This window comes from Ranitomeya imitator, chromosome 2, assembly GCF_032444005.1.
Source record: "Ranitomeya imitator isolate aRanImi1 chromosome 2, aRanImi1.pri, whole genome shotgun sequence".
Classification (NCBI taxonomy): Eukaryota; Metazoa; Chordata; class Amphibia; order Anura; family Dendrobatidae; genus Ranitomeya; species Ranitomeya imitator.
In genome coordinates this window covers 845,785,396-845,808,173 of record NC_091283.1, presented here as the reverse complement: position 1 = coordinate 845,808,173, position 22,778 = coordinate 845,785,396, and the positions used below count along the sequence as shown (strand labels likewise).

General features: G+C 43.5%; 1 protein-coding gene across 37 annotated transcripts in view; it reads right to left on the bottom strand.

Moving 5' to 3' along the window:
• TCF7L2 (transcription factor 7 like 2) overlaps positions 1-22,778 on the bottom strand; it is a 317,280-nt gene that overhangs the window by 52,616 nt on the left and 241,886 nt on the right. The window lies entirely within an intron of this gene.

Below are 22,778 nucleotides of genomic sequence, written 5' to 3'. Positions count from 1 at the left end.
CACACGTCAATGATTAGATCATTAAAATGCACTTTGACTTTTTGTTTTCACTGTTAATTTATTGACCAGGTAAACATTTTAAGAAACATTAACAATTTTTTAAATTTTAATTTCATTTACTTTGGTTTTAATATTTTTGATGGTACTTTCACTTCAAACACATCATCAACTACTGCTAAACTATGAGAATTTAATATACGGGAACAGAATGAAAAAAAAAGGTTTTAAAAAAATAATAATTTTAAAAAGTTAAAAAAAAATGAATACAGCGGAGAAACACATCCTATAGTTTAGTCCCAAGGAGGAAATGATTCTCTTGTAATGATTTAATTTTACAAAGTAGAGAAAAGTTAATTTGGAAATTTTGAATGTGATATTTGTCAATTGCATTAGCGGCTATTAAGTCTACATCACACTCATGAGTTTTAAATAGTGTGATTTTTTTCTCTCCTCCTCGCTTCCCCTGCTTCCCCAGCACGAACGCATCAGCACTACTTTCAAATTAACTCTCCGACTTTGAAACTTATTGATCTGCTATTAAGACACTAGTGAACTTGATGAAATGAGTGCTGTAGGTGCAGTCAAGACTTCAAAGTCTCACACAGCCATATAATACAAGCGCCTTTGATCCTGACTCCGATCTGCAGAGGGTTTAAAGCCCAATTCTCCCTAAGCTGCCCTTCACACTCGTTGTGTCTGATCTGATGTCTTACAGTCACAGTCTTGATAATGTTAATAAAAGCAAATTTTAGCAAATGATTTTTACAATGGAAACAAATTAATTATATAAAAAAAAAAAAGTCGGCTTCTTTGTAAATTTTTGATTTCTTCACCAAATGTGGGAGTGGGGAGATACTTAATTGTACCAATTACAGGTTTCAAAAGAAATTATATACCCAGTATGCTGTAAAAAAAAAATGATTTTTTTTCTTCTAACCTTGTACTTTGTCAATCATGTCTTTGCTAAATGGAGGCTTTAAATAAAATTAACAATTCCTTGCGCTCTCGCTCAGGGAGAGAGAATGGCACCTGACACAGGAAGATTTCAATAGCATTTTGAAGCACGTGGTTGGTATAAATATTTGATAGCATTTTAAGCAAAGTATAAAAGCAAACTATTAATGTACTTACAGAACATAGAAACGCGTGAGAATCACAGGGATTCAAACGACGACAAAATGGGATCGCGCCGCCACAAACCCGTGCATAAGAATCACATTCTACTACGCAATGGAAACAAATTATATTAGGTATTGACTCTTATGGGTTTTACGTAGGAGGCAGAAAAATACAAATCTGCACCAATCATAGTTACACAAATCTAATTATGCCAAATATTATAATATTACAGAAAGACGTTACACTAATTCAAAAAGAAAATTATTAAAACATGAAATAAACATAATAAAAATATATTTATATATTTCAAAATCACAACCTTTTTTTGCAGTTTAGATCTGTTAAAAAAATTCCATAATTTTCAAAGACATAATTTATCATTTAGAAATATCTCTTAATAAAATGATCCTGAACAAATCCCTTGGCCGATCTTGTAACACTAAAGAAAGGAAATGAATTTATTACATAAGTTTCATTATTTGTGATATTAGGAAAATCTATTTTTGTGATAACTCAATCAGTAATTTTTCTAAACCTTCTTTAATCCATTTTTTAAGCATTATATCTTTTGTTTTTAGTGTTTAATGTTCATACTTAACCTACTTGCAATTCCAAAGAAGTCAACACTCAATTGTGACAGTGTTCAAAAGGCTTTCTTATGCCACAAGCACAGTAAAAAGTTTCCCCAATTAGTGCAGGAAAAAAGGAGGGAACAGGCATAGAGCTAGTTCTCAAAGACCCAGGCCTTGCGGCAAAGCTGTCACGTACAGGGGATTGATCAACAGGACTGCAATTTCTAATGGCATGTTGTCATGAAAATGGAGCCACGGGGAGTCACCTGCTTCACTCTTCACAGACAGCTCGAGAAGAAGGAGGAAGCAAAGTGGGTAACCGCCATTGCCTATCCCTTCAGCAGCAGATTTGGGTAAGGGGGTACGAATGTTTCCAGTGAAACATGTCAAGCCTCCAACAGCATTATCCAGCCTCCTACATTACACCGGATTGAAGCGCGTTACTCCCTCCTCTTGCTTTTTTACACACATTCCGGCTGTTAAAAAAAATACTTTTAGAGATCAAGAAAGGGATAAAAAACACATCTATTAGATCTGTAAATCAACAAAGAATGCCCAGCGCATTCCACATTCAGCCGAGAATATTCGCCAGCTTAGGGCGCCATAGCCTAACGTTGCGCTGTCAGGACGGCCTACATTTCACACCGATTACAATCCCTTTCCGGACATATTGTTTTCTATTCCTCGATGACATCATTAAAAAAAAAAAAAAAAAAAGAAAATAGAAAAATTTTGCGTCAAACTAATTGACCATGTTTCCCAGTGATTGATTCTAACATATTTGCAGAAATAAATTTATTGAAAAACAGGAAATTTTGGAAAACGAAAATAAAATCCAATTTTGAGTTCAATGTTATATTCCCCAATAAATCCTAGTTATATTTCTCCCGTGCATATCACTACTAATTAAAGCACAGAGAAATAGATTTCAGGATCGGGACTTACGCCAATCTCATCCCCTGACCAGATTGAGACATTTCCAGTCAAACTTGCAACTTTCGAGAATGAAATTATTACATCAACATGCAAAGTTCGGTAGCTACCTGTCACCTGTATATATAGTTATGTCCTTCCCATGCACACGGAGGAGGAGGGGGGGAGGGAAGTCAAATAAAAGTTAAAGAACTTTTTACATTCATAAATCCGATGATCGCTTTCCACGCAAATCACGTACGGTAACCTTTTATCGGCGCAGCCTCTGGACTCATCACTCGATGAAATTCTTAGCTTGCGGCAACAGCTTAACCAAGGGACGCAGACCAATGGAAAAAAATCATTGTGTTTGCATTTCAAATGGCGAGAACGGCAAAAAATAAAAAAACAAAAAAGCGCTAACTGATCATTGCCAATGGAAATTAATTGGATATTCTGAGAATAGTGTCTGCTTGCCGATCCTTAGAGGCCAAGCGCCAGTCGAGACCGCATTTGGTGCCACGGCTTCAAACGCGGACCGCTTGGGGGTAGTGGACATATTAGGGATTTAGCGCTTCTCCCCGTAGGCCTAAAAATAATCAGATGCGCTCAACCAAACCGCGGCTAATCTATTCCATAATTATAGCTCTTGCAAATCCAATAAATTTCCAAATATTACTGTAGAATTAAGAGACAAAAGGAAGGGTCTCATTTTCCAAACTTTTTTTTCGGGATGGAGATTAACTATAGATTTCAAAGCTTTTTATCTCATCGGGCTATTTTTTTTTCCGACCCTTAGCTCGAAATATCGGCTTTTGTATTAAGTAATTTGTTGAAAAATATTCTGTTGAAGACCCGCACGGTTTCTTTTTAGACCGGCTAAGGGATTTTCAGCCCCCGGCTAAAGAAATAGCCCTGACCAATATTAGTCTATCTTTCCTTGAGACACCCCATAATCTAACCTTTTCAAGACTCTTTTGCTTTCAAACTCAAAAGAGCATACAAAATTTGCATTGTTGGTGGCACTGGGAGACCGAATGAAGGCTTTTGGCTCAGCCCTCTGGATAAACAGATGCTTGCGCCACCACATAAGCTCCAAAGACCAAAGTTGGAGGGGGAAAAGACGGTGAGATTAGGATCCATCCCCAAATGTTCCATCTTTCTATCGACCGCCGGCCTAGTGTGAGGTGTCAATTTTGACTCCAAAGAGAGCACACGAATTCGCAGTGGTCCCATTATACAGTCTCTTCGCTCATTGTAGATTCTGTCAACGAAGTCAATCTTATTAACTTCCGCACTGGTACACACATGACATTTCCTTCAATTTTCTTGCTGACTTCAAAAACATCAATTAGCAGCTTGAAAATAGGAAGGAACGAATGACAGAGCCCGATAACGTTGACTATTTGAAGCCAAGGGTAAATCTATTCTCTGCTTCTGAATGCATTCATTACAATTGCATTTTCAAAGCAGGACTCCAAATAGCAAAGAAAATTAAATTTATCATCTAGAAATGCCCAGAAATTGTTTTTTATAATCCTGCGTCTATCTCTCTATCCCAGAGCGTAATGCAAAGTATCGCAATTCTGTTCCACGATAACACGCCTCAACTTTAATAGAACTTTCTAATAAGGAGAGAGAGAGCGTCCCCAAAATGTCACCGACCACAGCCATTGCCAAAAGTTTAGCATATTTGCCTTACAAAAAGTTGACTTGACCCAACATAGAAAAGTCAAAAAGAAAAATGATCTTTGGGGCAATTAGAGCCAGACTAAATGTGGGATGGTGATGGGCACGAATGGACTCCATGTAGAGGATCTATAAATTATAAATGTAAGAAATTAATATAAGTTTTAGCTTTTATCATGCGTTGGCTTTTCGCTTCCGGTTAACCCTAAAAACACTGGAACTCAGACCGACAGCAACAGGAACCCAACGTGCAGATAATAAGATTGCTTTCCACTAAACCATTGATTTTCTAATCATTTGACATTTTTTTTGTTATTTCCCGTCCCCTCCTTTGCAATTTTCTCAATGTCACTAAAGAAAAAAACAACACATGACATAGATATCTATTAGCTGTCAAATCGGAGATTTCCCGAAAACCTGCCGAGAAATGGTAAGATAAATAACCTTACATTTTTCTCAATAAAATCTGTCACATTTCTAAATCTGTTGTTCTGGAAAGATAAAAACACTAAAAATCTATCACAATTAGGAAGACAGAAAAATTGCAACATTCTTCCCAAATGGGGGCTGGAAATAAATTATTTTATGGCATGCAATCCAAGCCGTGAAAAATGGGAAAAAATAATCATCATTAAGAAGAAAATAAATTATAATTTAGACAAAATGATTAAAAAATGTATCTAATGATTATCATTTTAATTAAAACCATTTTGATTGCTCAATACGAGAAAATAAGAAATATTTCAGCTATTGTTTTTCTCTTCTTTAATATATGCTTAGTTTTTTTATTGGGAATAATTCTAATATTTTATTTATATGTTGTATTTACTTTTCTTTTTTACATCTTTTTTTTTAGTTCATGGCTTTCCCTTATTTTCATTTCCACTCATAATACAACCATGCAATACAATGAAACACTGCAGCACTATGCAATGTGCATCGTCGTAGGAGCGATAGAAGAGAAAAAAAAGATGATGGATATATTTAGTTAGAAATTACATATTACCCTCAGGTGAGAAAGACAGAAAAAAATAAGAAAAAAGGCATCTCGGCGTCTTCTGGCAGGGGGTTGTATTTTTAGCAGAAGAAAGGACAACATTCCCCATAACTGGAATATAAAATAAAAATATCCACCAGCTTTCCTACAGGCAAGATTCATTTTCGAGGATTTTTTTTTTTTTTTAATCCTTGCTCCGCACTTTATTTTCTTACTTCTTTGCTTTTGCATTGTTTTGTGTTTTGATTTATAAAATAATTTTTGGTGAATTTTAATGTAATTAACCATTCGTTTGCAGGCATCGGACAAAACAAGCGCTGAAGTGAACACTAACAGCGTGGATCTCGCTGAAAGAATGTGCGACAAACTCTACGAATGACGGGCGGCGTGCAAAATGCGGCAAAGCGAATGAGGAGTATTGTATATCAGCTGTATAGAGAGGTCTAATCTGATTTATCAATGGGTCAGTGGTCGCCCTTTCTAGGGTCTCCAATGACCCGATAATACTTTGCTGAAGACCCCAACTGAGGAGCATCACAATCACGGAGCGGAGGGGCAGCCGGCATTGGAGGACCAGCGGCATCGGGCAGTGGGATCTCCTACCGGCTGACCACACGTTGCTGGTGGGCACGTTCTGGTGGGCTTTTCTCTCCTGCAGCCTGCGCACAATGTCCTTGAATCAGAGGCGGCATTCATCACTATTAGATGTGGCCGTGGGACGAGTGATGTATTATTTACAAAGGGAAAAAGTGCATTGTCTGATCGGCCTGAGACAAATCAGGGGCTCCGGCAAGAGGCGATGGGTCACCATGAAATAAACACGGGAATGATCTAATGAGACTAAATATAGCAGGAGATATCGTACGTATATAACCACGTATACAATGAATGGAGTTGCCTACATAATGTATCCGATAAACGACGTATCAGTCGCCCGCAGCGACTGATCAAATTGTCACAATGTATCACCGCAACTCTGCTATGTACTGCGCTACAGAACATGACGAAGCTGTGTGCATAACAATAATCTGTGTGTGTGCACACTGGTGTATATATATGTATATATGTATATATATATATATATATATAAACACACACTGCACACACGTACTGTATAATTATAACTGCATCCATCTCTATATATACTTATACTTTTGTTTTATATATACACAAATAAAACACAAGTGTAATTATTGCGCAATATTATGATATGTAATTATTAATAGGTGTGCATTTAATATTTTTTGTTCATGCAATTACATGGATATATATATATATATATATAATATATATGCATATAAATAAATATCTATATCTATATCCATAAACAGAGAGATTTATTTATGTACACACTGTACACACATATATATAATTCCATGTACAAAAAATATTACATACACATAGTAATATATATATATATACATATATACACACACACACATATATATATATATATATATATATATATACATATACATTACACACGTATATATCCACATAATTGTATGTACGGAATATCCAAATGTATACAGAGACATTATATTTATATGCATACACAAACATAGGAATAGGGATGTGGCTCCAGTCATTATATATACACACACAGTATATAAGATCTATTATTGATATGATTGCTAACAATCTTTGTACAGCACTTTGGAATATGTTGGTGCTATTTATGAAATGGAAAATAAGCAGTAAAAAGTATCCCCGCAGATACACTAATCACATATGTAATCCATACAGTACCGAGATACTTCCCGTATGTACTTACCTAATTATACACATGTAAATGCACAGATACATGCATTATATACTATATACATCTACACATACTGTGCACATACCACATAGCTAGAAAAAAACAGGTCTATAAAATGTGACCTTTGCTGATGGATTATACCGTAATTTATCACAAGATTATTTAGAATTCACATACATATATATATATATATATATATATATATATATATATATATATATATATACACATTACACATATATACCGTATATATATATATTACAAACACATACATTATATAAATTACACAAACACATTATATATTATACACACATATATACTGTATATTACACACACACTATATATATTACACACATTCATTATATATATTACAAACACATACATTATATAAATTACACACACGCTATATATATATATATTACACACATACATTATATATTTTACGCACATTATATATACTGTACATTACACAGACACTATATATATATTACACACATACATTATATATTACATACACACATTATATATATATGTATATATATATATATATATATATATATATATATATATATATATATATATATAGATTAGCATTCTTCCAGAAGGAGATATATGCTCTTTTTATACTATGTCTATATATATACAATTTGTAGACGCATATATAAATCTAAGTAAATGCAGACATATATCTCAGTAATATGATCCGGGCTGAACATCATGTGTAATCTGTGTCCCCCCGGATCAGTAAGGGTCGCCCGTATCTTCCACTTCCGCTCTCATGTTCTCGCCTCGTACTTTATAAATATCAGGTCTTAATATTTTATGAAAATTTACTTCTCACTTCCGGCATTTCCCAATCACATGGTGTCTTTCATCTACATCCCCCAATAGCTTTGAAACATTGGGAAAATAGACCCCCAACCGCGCCGGAAGAACCTTCCTGCGTTAAGCCGCCGGGTGAGCACCATGCAGTATCTACAAGTCAGGGGCTGCGGAAAGAAGATGATGAGGGTTGTCGTCACTTCCAAGACAATAACAGATTATGTCACAGTGAGGCACAAAGAGCTGCAGACATTGGGGATGACCCCTAACCTCTCCCCAAAAAAAAGCAAAAGAGAGGAGAACCAGCAGACCCCGATACAACAGATCCCCCCGTGCAGACGATTATCGTGCCATCGCTCTTCACTCCCATAATAAGCATGGCCGTCTTTAGATTGCAAGTTCTGAGGGCGACTGTCCAAAACGACAGATTTTTTTTTGTTTTTTGATCAGCGTTTGATGTAAAGAAGAGCAAAGGTCAAACAAACGTTAACAATGACCAGAAATCATTAATTAAGACCCTATAACAGCCCCCACCCCCCACCGTGTAATTGTGTCAAGTGTCCGACCGTCTTTAATAATTCAATCTGTCTTCATTGAGAGTTGTGAGAAGTGACGCTCCCTTGATGGATGGTTGTCATTAGACATGACGGCAGACGGCACAGGACAACACCGCACGTGTGTTAATGTTTGTGACGGCCCGTGCTCCGGCCCTGCACACCTCATTGCCCCCGCTAAGGGTAGCTACTAGTTATCTAACAGACATCTCCATTGTTGGGGGTGACAGGGGTCGCCACTACTGATTGTGCTGCAAATGACACCAACTAATGCCTTTCCAAAAGCCCACACACCTAATGGTACGTGAACCAAGCGGAAAACCCAAAGTCTTGGAGATCCGTCTACTGCACCATGTCCGTGTATGACAATGCCCAGCTGGGGCCACCGGCGGCCGCTGCCATTGTGACAGAGGAGGTCTCTGACCTGGGGGTCTTCTCTCTAATAGAAAAGAAGAGAACCAGACCTTTCAAGGGACACTTCACCTCACAGCAGTAGATGATGGTCAAAAGCAACCGATTGTCCACCCCGTTGTCAATGGTGTTACTATTAACCCTTCACGAAAGGAGGAAATGTGAGGAATGGCAACCACACAAGACACAATGACCAGGAGTCACAGAGGCTAAAGCCACCCAGAATGATCCTGATGATCGATAGTTTGTATCGGTTTTTATGCAAATCAGTTCTAAAATGTATCAAGGTCAAACGGCCATGATCACAATTGGGGTTGGAGATGTTGGAGAGGCAGCAAAATTTCCCTAAAAGATCGAACAACTCATAGTATCGACTTTTTGGATCCATTTTATGCCAATCGGTTCTAAAACGTATCTGGGTCGTTCTTGATAAACTGTTGAGATCATATTATGGCTGCGGTGTTGGGAAACGTAAAACTATTAAGATCAGGATGGAAACTTCCAGGTAAACAGTTCAGATGATAGATAACACACATTCACAGATATTTCTAAGAACATTCCGCCAAGAAAAGAACATCACAACCTTCTCCTGATCGCGGCTCAGTCTATTGTCTCAGGCAGCTTAAGATATTATTCTACTTAAAGACAAAAGGGTTGGAGGTCAAGAAATAAGCAAACAAATTGCTGCCGAGCCCCCCGGGGAGCGCAGACCTCGCTCCGCTATTTGTATAGGTGAATAACATTAGAGCAGAGTTTACTTATTGTTCCGAGCGGAGGAGGACGCCGCCGCCGACACTTTATAAATAAGAAAAGAGAGAGAGATTAACGGGTCGCCATATTGCAAAAAATCACACAAGAACATTTAAAAAACGAAATGCGATGGCTTCTTTGGAGGGTCTTCACAATTAACTTTGGAAATATTGGATTAAAGCAACCTCGCTGCCCTCAAACTGGAGGGAAAATTATAAAATTGATACAAGACCGCGATACAAAATATTACAGCTGGATACACGCGCGCCAACGAGAATTGGAAAAGATGAGATGGATGATAAGAGACTGCCTTGTTGGGAAGAAAACAAAGAAAAAAAAAAAGCTCAGAGTGCTATATGGACTTAAAGGGGATGTCCAGCCATAATGTTCTGATGACCTATCTATAGGATAGGTTATCGATATTGGATCGGTGGAGATCCGATGGCACGACCACTAATCAGCTGTTATAAGCTACAGCGGTGTTCGGAGGTAAACACCTTGGACGGTGCTGCACCGAGCATCTCCACTCAGTGGGTAGTGTCTGCTGCCGGGTACTGCAGAGCAGCTACATTCAATGTGCTTATATCCAGCCGCAAATGATCGGTGGGGTAGACGGGTGTCAGACCCTCACAGACCTGATATTGATAACCTATTTTATGGATATATTATCAATATGATGTGACCCGACAACCCCTGTAAGATTGCCATACACTTAGGTTATGTGCACACGTATTCTGGAGGACTGCGGATTTGGAAAAACTGCAGTGCAAAACCGCTGCGGTTTTTCCTGCGGATTTATCGCGGTTTCTACTGCGGATTCCGCTGCGGCTTTACATCTGCAGTTTTCTATTGGAGCAGGTGTAAAACCGCAGTGGAATCCGCACAAAGAATTGACATGCTGTGGAAAATAAACCGCTGCGTTTCCACAAGTTTTTTTCTGCAGCATGTGCACTGCGGTTTTCGTTTCCCATAGGTTAACATGGTACTGTAAACTCATGGGAAACCGCTGCGGATCCGCAGCTGCGGTAACGCTGTGGATCTGCAGCAAAATCCGCAGCGTGTGCACATACCCTTTAAGTATCTGTCAGACAGTAGCTATTGCACCTGACACCACCAAAATCATGGCCGCTCAGCCTTGCCTCGGGAACAAAGGATTGATCTAGGACAGTGGTCCCCAACTCCAGGCCTCGAGGGCCGCCAACAGTGCAGGTTTTCAGGATTTCCTTAGTATTGCACAGGGGTTGGAATCATCACCCGTGCAGATGATCACATTACCAACGATGCAATACTAAAGAAATCCTGAAAACCTGCACTGTTGGCGGCCCCCGAGGCCTGGAGTTGGGGACCCCTGATCTAGGATGTGACCGATCTTTCTAGGTCACAAACATCTGTAGAGACCTCAACCAAAATTATGGGGTCTGGCCAATATCTATCCAATGTGCTTGGTCGTCTTTATTTTCCTAAAACGCATCATTTCTGCACTCTCCGGGGATCATACAACATCTCTTGTAATTCTCTTTATCTTAGGGGGTTGTAGAAGGAGCAATCACGAGCCAGGGTCAGATAGCCGCAATGCCACATCATAAAACCGGAGACCAATGTGTGATAATAACACCGTCCATCTTGGCCAAGTCAGGCTCCTCAGCCGCCAGGGGGGCGAGGGTCGCCCTGCTTAAATTAAATGTCTATAATTAATCGAGATCCTTAAGACATCCTCGTTGAGCTCGCACCTTGTTCCCGCTCAGCAAAGTTGTGCAGAATTTACGTTGACCTGACGGTGTCTTAGAAGTGACAATCTACCCCCCCTGCCACTAATTCCCGCAGGACGCACTCCGTCTCTTTCTCTTCTACCTGCTTGTAGTAGTTCTTTTATGAGAAGGACCACCCAGATCCCTTCTATGTCGTACTCCCCAAGAGCCCAGGACAAAGCTTCTCCTGCCTTTATTCTAGCTCCGTTGATCGCTCGGCAGTAGAGCGTCGATCCTCCCGCGTCATTACAGCGGCACATCAAGACCTCATTTATCTGCTGCCTCTATCTACACGTTATCTGGATGACAGTAATTATCAGATTCCTGCACACCGGCTCAGAACTGCATCATGGCGAGATCGATATATCATAATTATCTTCACTGTCCAGGTGATACATAATTGTTACATAGTATCACATCAGCCGTCTGACCATGACTGCGTGCTACAGTAGTGGGTGCATCAAGGACTGGTGGGGCCGCTGGGCTAGTGTAGACTGGGAGGATGATGAGGAAACGTCGTCGCCTGCTGAGGGTCTGGAGCCCCCGTCCTATGGAGACACTCAACAATAGATGGGGCAGCTACTCATAGATCACCTTAGGAGGTGAGGTCACCACCGGTGAACCCAGGAGCAAAAGTGCAGGGACCGACTGGACTGGTGTCAGGGATATCACTGGCCACATGGTGCAAAAAAATACAACTCTACTAATAGTATCTGCATCCATATGTATAAATGGCATAAAATCTCCCTATGATGGACGGCAACACACAGCAAAAGAAAGTGCAAATTAAAATACCCCCCCATAATTTCACTTTCTTAGGATATGATGAAAATGCAGGGATCTAAGTACAGGGCACACAATCGGGGACTCGTCTTCTACACCCTAAAAAAACGCAAATTGCCTCTTCAGAGAGGAAGAGGACTAGAACTCTAGTGCCACCTATTGGAAGTGGCGATCCAAAAAGTTAATGTCAACCCTTTAACGGATCTGGTCACATGACTTAGGAGAAAAGCCAAACCAGAATCTCAATTTGCAGACACAGTGTTTCGGGATGTTGCGCCTCATCATTGCAAAGTATGAGATTCTGATTTGGCTGCGTGTGAGGCCTCTGACTGGGGTCTAAGGGTGGTTTCACATTTGCGTTTTTTTTTTTCATTTTTGCGGTAAAAAACGCATGTGTTTTTCCCCCTATATTTAACATTAAAAACGCATTTGTATGCGTTTTGACGCGTTTTTGCAACGCATGCAGTTTTTTTCTGCATGCGTTGTGTTGCAGAAATGCAACATGTAGTATTTTTAGCGGCGTTTTTTTTTTGCTGCAAAAAAACGCATGCTTTTTTTGCGGCAAAAAAATGCATTGCTGTCTATGAAAAAAAAAACACACACTGATAAACCACCCCACACCATAAAATTGATAAAGGGATCCTACACCTAACCCTACCCCTAACCCTACCCCTAATCCCTTTAAGGGTAGGGTTAGGATCCCTTTAGGGTTAGGGTCCCTACCCCTAACCCTAATCCCTTTAAGGGTAGGGTTAGGGTTAGGATCCCTTTAGGGTTAGGGTCCCTACCCCTAACCCTAGCTCTTTCTGTTTATAGTGGGTTTTTTACTTTATTTTGATGATTGGCAGCTGTCACACATTTATCTGCATGCGTTTAAAAAACGCAAACGCATGAAAAAACGCAGCATTTTTTTCACCACATGCAAAAACGCATGCGTCAAAAAAACGCAGCGTTTGCACGCGTTTTTTCACCATGCGTTTTTTTTAAAAAACGCATGCGTTTTGAAACGCAAGTGTGAAACCAGCCTAAGGGATAACCTTAGGCTCGTTAAAGGGTTGGTATTGACTTTTAGGATTGCCACTTCTAATTGGCAGTGATAGAGTTTAAAGTCCTCATCCTCTCTAGAGAGGAGCATGCATGGCCTATAAGTCTCCTCACTCTGACATGCCAGGCTTGGCTTGTCAGTCTCCACAAGGAGAAACGTTACCCCTTAGACCAAAGGATGAAATCCGCGACTTAGTAAGCAAACGCCTGATACAATGTATCCACATGTACGATGATACAATAGATCTACAAAAAGAGAATAAAAAGAGGCTGAAAGTTGCGGAGATGCCGAGGAGATAACAGGCGGGAGATGTTCCTGAGAGCCGTCTCAAGGATGCTCCCTCTTGTCTTATTCCAAGTGCTCTCCAGCGCAGACATGCGTGGAGCCATCCGTAAATGCGGCTGATGCGGCCCTTCAACTCAAGCGTCAATGTTCACAAAATATCAGCCTAATGCTAAAAATAATAAGGGACAAGGTGAACGACAAATTAGGGAGAGCGGGATGGAAGCGGCGCGCGGGGTAGGCACTAGGCGGCGGATGGGGGGCAGCGAGCGGTGTCACCAGAAGAGCAGGCGCGGTACAACATGATTACTCCAGGAGATTCTGTATCACGAGGATGATCCGCGACTCCGGGGAGGGGAGCGCTCGCATCCTGACACCGCTGTAGAATCCATTGTCCTGAATCAGAACCTCACAATGCAGAATTGTAAGAGGCGCGGACCGAAGGAGGACACGAGTCCTGGTCACAGTCCTTAATGAGGAGGATGCGCCAACCTGGAAGCGCCGGATGCCATCTTTCATCTTTTTCATCCCTGCCAGGTTCACTGCCCGACATAGCAGCTGCATTCGGTGGCAGGAGTCCAGCTAATTACAAAGAAGGGGCTTGGATTACGGCCGACGCTACCTGTTCTCTAATGCCATGTAATAGCCGTGGCCGGGCGGGCAGAGCGCTCAGGTGTGACCACCTGTAATCCTCGGGCGGTGAAGAACGCCACCTAATGCCGCCCGCGCTCAGCAATTAGTGTCTATTCAATGTTTAATTCCATCTACAGGGCACTGATTAAAGGGAATCCCGTGTGTACCTGTCACACGGATCGCGCTCATTGTCCTGCGCTTATTAAAGGGACCCGACCGTTATAATTAGTTTCCAGGAAACCGACAGGACAAATACAATTTCCTCATTTGTTTCTTGGGTTCTGGGACTGATATTGTAGCAGAGTATAAAATGTATCTGTCCTTTACACACTGCAGGTGCCAGCATTCACCACTAGGAGCAGTCTAGAGGCAGCACCTGGACACAGAGCGACCCCTAGTGGTGGCAACTGGGAGCTGAGATTTGACATTTCTGTGCATGGAGGACTGAGGAAATATGAAGACGTCCGAGGCGCCTCTCGTAATGGCAGGTGCACGCTATGTCTTGCAGGATTTATGCTGCACTCATCTAGTCTGTGCTGTTATAACCTGTCGTCCCTACAGTGAGGAGCAGGGTGGTCATACAAGGGCAGAGACCGGGGCAGCCTCACGGAGCCCAGCAGGTAAGGGGGCCATGCACCCATGAGGAGCAGGGTGGTCATACAAGGGCAGAGCCTGGGGCAGCCTCACAGGGCCCAGCAGGTAAGGGGGCCATGCACCCATGAGGAGCAGGGTGGTCATACAAGGGCAGAGACTGGGGCAGCCTCACGGGGTCCAGCAGGTAAGGGGGCCATGCACCCATGAGGAACAGGGTGGTCATACAGGTGTACAGACCGGGGCAGCATCATGGAGCCCAGTAGGTAAGGGGGCCATGCACTCATGAGGAGCAGGGTGGTCATACAGGTGTACAGACCGGGGCAGCCTCACGGGGCCCAGCAGGTAAGGGGGCCACATACTCATCAGGAGCAGGGTGGTCATACAGGTGTACAGACTGGGGCAGCATCATGGAGCCCAGCAGGTAAGGGGGCCATGCACCCATGAGGAGCAGGGTGGTCATACAAGGGCAGAGCCTGGGGCAGCCTCACAGGGCCCAGCAGGTAAGGGGGCCATGCACCCATGAGGAGCAGGGTGGTCATACAAGGGCAGAGACTGGGGCAGCCTCACGGGGTCCAGCAGGTAAGGGGGCCATGCACCCATGAGGAACAGGGTGGTCATACAGGTGTACAGACCGGGGCAGCATCATGGAGCCCAGTAGGTAAGGGGGCCATGCACTCATGAGGAGCAGGGTGGTCATACAGGTGTACAGACCGGGGCAGCCTCACGGGGCCCAGCAGGTAAGGGGGCCACATACTCATCAGGAGCAGGGTGGTCATACAGGTGTACAGACTGGGGCAGCATCATGGAGCCCAGTAGGTAAGGGGGCCATGCACCCATGAGGAGCAGGGTGGTCATACAGGTGTACAGACCGGGGCAGCATCATGGAGCCCAGTAGGTAAGGGGGCCATGCACCCAGGAGGAGCAGGGTGGTCAAACAGGTGTACAGATCGGGGCAGCCTCACGGGGCCCAGCAGGTAAGGGAGCCACATACTCATGAGGAGCAGGGAGGTCATACAAGTGCAGAGATTGGGGCAGCCTCACGGGGCCCAGTAGGTAAGAGAGGCCACGTAACCATAAGGAGCAGGGAGGTCATACAGGTGTACACACTGGGGCAGCCTCATGGGGCCCAGTAGGTAATGGGGCCACATACCCATGAGGAGCAGGGAGGTCATACAAGGCCAGAGATCGGGGCAGCCTCATGGAGCCCAGTAGGTAATGGGGCCACGTACTCACTCATATGTAAGGTGAATTATGAGACAGATTAAGGGCACTCAGTCTTATAGTAGATAACAATGGGCCCCTATACTGTTCCTGCCCAGGGCCCTAATGAATATCATAGCGCTGATGAGATCAGAAACCATCGGTCGTGTGGTTAGCCTGAGTTCTTAAAAAAATGACTCTGCAGCGCCCGTATCCTCCTCAGGAGCCAGCTCAGCCCGCTCTCCGCCACAACGAGCTCCGGTGAAACATACTGTCACATCGCAGGTGAAGTTCCTGCAGTCCCCACTTCTGAGTCAATTAGCGCAGTCGATCAAGAAGGGTCTTCGTTTAACTTTGCCTGGGGGTGAAGATAGGGAGAGAAAGTCTTTGTTCTCTGCGCCTCTCCTTGGTCATCTTCAAGACGACCTTGCTGTCCTACCTACTCCTGCTTCCCTCGTTACCGTGCATATTAAATGATTTGTGCCCCTCAGCCATCCAACTGCAGCTACACAAGCAGGCCAAGTTAACTAGTTAGCTCCACTTAGCTGAAAATATCAGGATGGAAAGATACAATGACTGGAAGATACACGGAGCGTCACACTGAGCGTCACACTGAGCATCACACTGAGCGATACACTGAGCGATACACTAAATGATACACTGAGCAATACACTGAGTGATACACTGAGCGATACACTGAGCGATACACTGAGCGTCACACTGAGCGATACACTGAGCGATACACTAAACGATACACTGAGCGATACACTGAGCGTTACACTGAGCGATACACTGAGCGATACACTGAGCGATACACTGAGCGATACACTGAGCGTCACACTGAGCAATACACTAAACGATACACTGAGCGATACACTGAGCGATACACTGAGCGATGCACTGAGCGATACACTGAGCGATACACTGAGCGATACACTGAGTGATACACTGAGCGTCACACTGAGCAATACACTAAACGATACACTGAGCGATACACTGAGCGATACACTGAGCGATGCACTGAGCGATGCACTGAGCGATGCACTGAGCGATACACTGAGCGTCACACTGAGCGCTACACTGAGCATTACACTGAGCGCTACACTGAGCGATACACTGAGCGTCACACTGAGCGATACACTAAACGATACACTGAGCGATACACTGAGCGTTACACTGAGCGTCACACTGAGCGATACACTGAGCGCTACACTGAGCGATACACTGAGCATTACACTGAGCGTGACACTGAGCGATACACTGAGCGTCACACTGAGCGATACACTAAACGATACACTAAATGATATACTGAGCAATACACTGAGCGCTACACTGAGCGCTACACTGAGCGCTACACTGAGCGATACACTGAGCATCACACTGAGCGATACACTGAGCGATACACTGACCATTACACTGAGCGTTACACTGAACGATACACTAAACGATACACTGAGCGATACACTGACCATTACACTGAGCGTCACACTGAGCGATACACTAAACGATACACTGAGCGATACACTGACCATTACACTGAGCGTTACACTGAACGATGCACTGAGCGATACACTGAGCGTGACACTGAGCGCTACACTGAGTGCTACACTGAGCGCTACACTGAGCGTTACACTGAGCGCTACACTGAGCAATACACTGAGCGATACACTGAGTGTTACACTGAGCGTTACACTGAATGTTACACTGAGAAACACACTGAGCGTTACACTGATCATTACACTGAGCGATACACTGAGCATTACACTGAGCGTTACACTGAATGTTACACTGAGCGTTATACTGGGCAATACACTGAGCAATACACTGAACGATATACTGAATGCTACACTGAGCGATACACTGAATGTTACACTGAGCGTTACACTGGGCAATACACTGAATGTTACACTGATCATTACACTGAGTGTTACACTGAGCGTTACACTGAGCAATACACTGAATGTTACACGGAGCAACACACTGAGCGTTACACTGATCATTACACTGAGCGTTACACTGAATGTTACACTGAGCGTTATACTGGGCAATACACTGGGCAATACACTGAGCGATATACTGAATGCTACACTGAGCGATACACTGAATGTTACACTGAATGTTACACTGAGCGTTACACTGGGCAATACACTGAATGTTACACTGAATGTTACACTGAGTGTTACACTGAATGTTACACTGAGTGTTACACTGAGTGCTACACTGAGCGATACACTGAATGTTACACTGAGCAACACACTGAGCGTTACACTGATCATTACACTGAGTGTTACACTGAGCGTTACACTGATCATTACACTGAGTGTTACACTGAATGTTACACTGAGCGATACACTGAGCGATACACTGAACATTACACTGAGCGATACACTGATGATTACACTGAGCGTTACACTGATCATTACACTGAGCGCTACACTGAGCGTTAGGCCGGGGTCACACTTCAGAGTGCAATGAGAGAAACTTGCGCGAGTCTCTCCCATCGATACTCAGCACTGCCGCCGGCACTCGGGATCGTGAGGCTGCATAGAAACACATAGAGCTGCATGCTCTGGTCCTGAGTGCTGGCGGTGCCAGGTAATGATGGGAGAGACCTGCGCGAGTTTCTCTCATTGCACTTGCAAGTGTGACCCCGGCCTGATACAATGGCCATTACATTGAGCGACATAATGGTTTATACAGTGACTGATACAATAACTGGAAATTACAGTTAACAAAAGATACAATGATTGGAAGATATAATGACGGATACAATGACTAGTGGATAGAAAACCTGAAAGATACAATGATGATACAACAATTGGAAGATACAATCAGTATTGGAAACAATGGCAAATACAAATCCTTGAAGATACAAAGAGTCGAGCAAACACTGTCTACAATACAAGATGCAATGAGTAGAGGACACAACGATTGATAGTCACAAAGACAATGACGAGTAGATACAATAACTTGAATATAGAATGAGTGGAAGATACAAGAACCTATTGTTTCTAGGACGGGGCGGAGGTGGCGCTGGCGTCGTCTCTTCTGTCCTCCTGGCCATAAGTGGAGGTTCAGGTGATGTTAGCTGCGGGGTCACAATTAGACAGTGGGGGGGGGTATAATATTGTGGAAATATTTCCCCATGAACAGGAAACTTGTGTTCTCCTCATTGGGTCTCCGCTCATCTGTTATTCTCCGCAATCGTCACAAGTCTGAAGTCGTCGGCTCCAGGTCAATGGTCACTTGCATCATTGTTACACTCCATTGTCAGACAATCGGCAGGTCCACCGGCAGGTCCACCGGCTGTGTCCCATCACAGGCCGCCATGCCATATCGCTTATTCCTGTCATTGGCGCTAATATTATTAAATCATCCAAGGCGCCGGCTGTTCCTCCCTCCTGACCAGAGAGCGTCTTATTACGTAGTTACATTGTATCCACATGTATGAAGTATCAGGGGAACGTGTGACACTGTGACCGCGGCTGATATCTCAGCCACTAATGATCTGCGCCAGGGAAATGTCACCGGGGTGTCAGGTCAGACAGACTTCACCATCTTTAGCTGCTCGCAGTCCTCCGCCATCACAGACGACGCGGCCCCTTTCATGTCGGCTAATTAAATTCTAACATTTTGTCACAGCTTAGTGTATACGGCCAATAAGCCGCCTCTGCCTAAACCGGGCTTTACAGCAGAGTCGCCGCTGCCCCTACTAATGAGGGCACTGGGATTCCTGCACAGCGCCCCCCACAGGGCAGAGAAGGAACTACAACCCACGCATTTCGCCACAATAATATGTAGGCAGGAAAGGGTTAAAGCCCACAAACCAATAGAGAGAAGGGGCGCCCCCCAAAAAACGAGCCTGTCGAGACGCTAAAGAGCGCCACATGATCCAGATCCCGTGAAAAGCGGTTCTAGACGTCGAGCGCCCATTTATTCTGTAAGAACCAAAGAGAGGATTGTAAAAATATTTAATAAGACATTCATGTCGGCGACTTTGATGTAAAATTCCCAGTGAAAACCTCTGATAAGAGAGGAGTTTTGTGCAAAATGAACGGGATCCCCCCTCATCTAGAAAAACAAGAAAACAAAACATAAAGGAAGGTATTTTACAGGCGAGAAATACATACAATGCCAAAAGCAATGATCCTTTCATCTGATCCCGCTCCTCTCGATACATGACAAGGGGAAGAGAAAATGTGTTTTGTTTCTGTCGACTTTAAAAAATAAAAAAGGAACCGAGTTATTAAAAATGTATAAATCCCATGTTCAATGCAAACAGCGGTTATAGCAACGAGAGGAAGACGTTAGAGCGCAGAGCAGGCGCTGCAGGGTCGGGACGACAACCACCATCATCTGCAGCATTACCTGGGTGCACAGAGTCCTGTCCTGTGTGATACTGACTGCTGAGCCGTGTATCTAATCCTATCTGTGATACTGTCTGCTGAGCCATGTATCTAATCCTATCTGTGATACTGTCTGCTGAGCCGTGTATCTAATCCTATCCTGTGTGATACTGACTGCTGAGCCGTGTATCTAATCCTATCTGTGATACTGTCTGCTGAGCCATGTATCTAATCCTATCTGTGATACTGTCTGCTGAGCCATGTATCTAATCCTATCCTGTGTGATACTGACTGCTGAGCTGTGTATCTAATCCTATCTGTGATACTGTCTGCTGAGCCGTGTATCTAATCTTATCCTGTGTGATACTGACTGCTCAACCGTGTATCTAATCCTATCTGTGATACTGTCTGCTGAGCCGTGTATCTAATCTTATCCTGTGTGATACTGACTGCTGAGCCGTGTATCTAATCCTATCTGTGATACTGTCTGCTGAGCCATGTATCTAATCCTATCTGTGATACTGTCTGCTGAGCCGTGTATCTAATCCTATCCTGTGTGATACTGACTGCTGAGCTGTGTATCTAATCCTATCTGTGATACTGTCTGCTGAGCCGTGTATCTAATCCTATCCTGTGTGATACTGTCTGCTGAGCCGTGTATCAAATCCTATCCTGTGTGATACTGACTGCTGAGCTGTGTATCTAATCCTATCTGTGATACTGTCTGCTGAGCCGTGTATCTCATCCTATCCTGTGTGATACTGTCTGCTGAGCCGTGTATCTAATCTATCCTGTGTGATACTGACTGCTGAGCTGTGTATCTAATCCTATCTGTGATACTGTCTGCTGAGCCGTGTATCTCATCCTATCCTGTGTGATACTGTCTGCTGAGCCGTGTATCTAATCCTATCCTGTGTGATACTGACTGCTGAGCTGTGTATCTAATCCTCTCCTGTGTGATACTGACTGCTGAGCTGTGTATCTAATCCTCTCCTGTGTGATACTGACTGCTGAGCTGTGTATCTAATCCTCTCCTGTGTGATACCGACTGCTGAGCCGTGTATCTAATCTTATCCTGTGTGATACTGTCTGCTGAGCCGTGTATCTAATCCTATCCTGTGTGATACTGACTGCTGAGCTGTGTATCTAATCCTTTCCTGTGTGATACTGACTGCTGAGCTGTGTATCTAATCCTCTCCTGTGTGATACTGTCTGCTGAGCCGTGTATCTAATCCTATCTGTGATACTGTCTGCTGAGCCGTGTATCTAATCCTATCTGTGATACTGTCTGCTGAGCCGTGTATCTAACCCTCTCGTGTGTGATACTCACTGCTCAACCGTGTATCTAATCCTATCTGTGATACTGTCTGCTGAGCCGTGCATCTAACCCTCTCCTGTGTGATACTGTCTGCTGAGCCATGTATCTAATCCTCTCCTGTGTGATACTGACTGCTGAGCCGTGTATCTAATCCTATCTGTGATACTGTCTGCTGAGCCGTGTATCTAATCCTATCCTGTGTGATACTGTCTGCTGAGCCGTGTATCTAATCCTCTCCTGTGTGATACTGTCTGCTGAGCCGTGTATCTAATCCTCTCCTGTGTGATACTGACTGCTGAGCCATGTATCTAATCCTCTCCTGTGTGATACTGACTGCTGAGCTGTGTATCTAATCCTCTCCTGTGTGATACTGTCTGCTGAGCCATGTATCTAATCCTATCCTGTGTGATACTGACTGCTGAGCTGTGTATCTAATCCTCTCCTGTGTGATACTGTCTGCTGAGCCATGTATCTAATCCTATCCTGTGTGATACTGACTGCTGAGCCATGTATCTAATCCTATCCTGTGTGATACTGTCTGCTGAGCCATGTATCTAATCCTATCCTGTGTGATACTGACTGCTGAGCCGTGTATCTAATCCCATCTGTGATACTGACTGCTGAGCCGTGTATCTAATCCTATCTGTGATACTGACTGCTGAGCTGTGTATCTAATCCTATCCTGTGTGATACTGTCTGCTGAGCCGTGTATCTAATCCTATCCTGTGTGATACTGTCTGCTGAGCCGTGTATCTAATCCTATCCTGTGTGATACTGTCTGCTGAGCCATGTATCTAATCCTATCCTGTGTGATACTGTCTGCTGAGCAGTGTATCTAATCCTATCCTGTGTGATACTGTCTGCTGAGCCGTGTATCTAATCCTATCCTGTGTGATACTGTCTGCTGAGCCGTGTATCTAATCCTATCCTGTGTGATACTGTCTGCTGAGCCATGTATCTAATCCTATCCTGTGTGATACTGTCTGCTGAGCCATGTATCTAATCCTTCCAGGTGCGATGATCAAGGATGTGACCGATAGGATACCAAAGCTCTTCAGCTCCAAGGACGTCCACCCATTTCTTCTGATACATGTTGGCACCAATGACACGGCAAGGAAGGACCTACCGACAATCTGCAAGGACTTTGAAGAGTTGGGGAAGAAAGTAAAGGAACTGGATGCACAGGTAGTTTTTTCTTCTATCCTTCCAGTAGACGGGCATGGCACCAGGAGATGGAACAG